Source organism: Leuresthes tenuis, unplaced genomic scaffold (assembly GCF_036924035.1).
Source record: "Leuresthes tenuis unplaced genomic scaffold, fLeuTen1.0.hap1 SCAF_256, whole genome shotgun sequence".
Lineage (NCBI taxonomy): Eukaryota > Metazoa > Chordata > Actinopteri > Atheriniformes > Atherinopsidae > Leuresthes > Leuresthes tenuis.
The window spans coordinates 27,501-28,507 of NW_027325610.1; positions in this window are offsets into that span (position 1 = coordinate 27,501).

Consider the following 1,007-nt stretch of genomic DNA (forward strand, 5'->3'; position numbering starts at 1 on the left):
GCCCCACATGAGCACTCTGCAATCCGCCCTTCAGCTGCCCTCCCGGATTGCTAAGCTGCATCTTGCCCCCCCTCCCGGATCCTCCAGCACTTCCAGGCCCCACATGAGAACTCTGCAATCCGCCCTTAAGCTGCCCTCCCGGATTGCTAAGCAGGATCTTGCCCCCCCTCCCGGATCCTCCAGCACTTCCAGGCCCCACATGAGAACTCTGCAATCCGCCCTTAAGCTGCCCTCCCGGATTGCTAAGCAGGATCTTGCCCCCCCTCCCGGATCCTCCAGCACTTCCAGGCCCCACATGAGAACTCTGCAATCCGCCCTTAAGCTGCCCTCCCGGATTGCTAAGCAGGATCTTGCCCCCCCTCCCGGATCCTCCAGCACTTCCAGGCCCCACATGAGAACTCTGCAATCCGCCCTTAAGCTGCCCTCCCGGATTGCTAAGCAGGATCTTGCCCCCCCTCCCGGATCCTCCAGCACTTCCAGGCCCCACATGAGAACTCTGCAATCCGCCCTTAAGCTGCCCTCTCGGATTGCTAAGCAGGATCTTGCCCCCTCCTGGATCCTCCAGCACTTCCAGGCCCAACATGTCCACTCATCCATCCGCCCTTGGGCTGCTCCCCTCGGCCGCTAAGCGGCAAAGGCTCCGTTCCAGCATCTTCCAGGACCTCCAGGCACCACATGTCCACTCATACATCCGCCCTTGGGCTGCCCCCCTCGGCCGCTAAGCGGCAAAGGCTCCGTTCCAGCATCTTCCAGGACCTCCAGGCACCACATGTCCACTCATACATCCGCCCTTGGGCTGCCCCCCTCGGCCGCTAAGCGGCAAAGGCTCCGTTCCAGCATCTTCCAGGACCTCCAGGCACCACATGTCCACTCATACATCCGCCCTTGGGCTGCCCCCCTCGGCCGCTAAGCGGCAAAGGCTCCGTTCCAGCATCTTCCAGGACCTCCAGGCACCACATGTCCACTCATCCATGCGCCCTTGGGCTGCCCCCCTCGGCCGCTAAGCG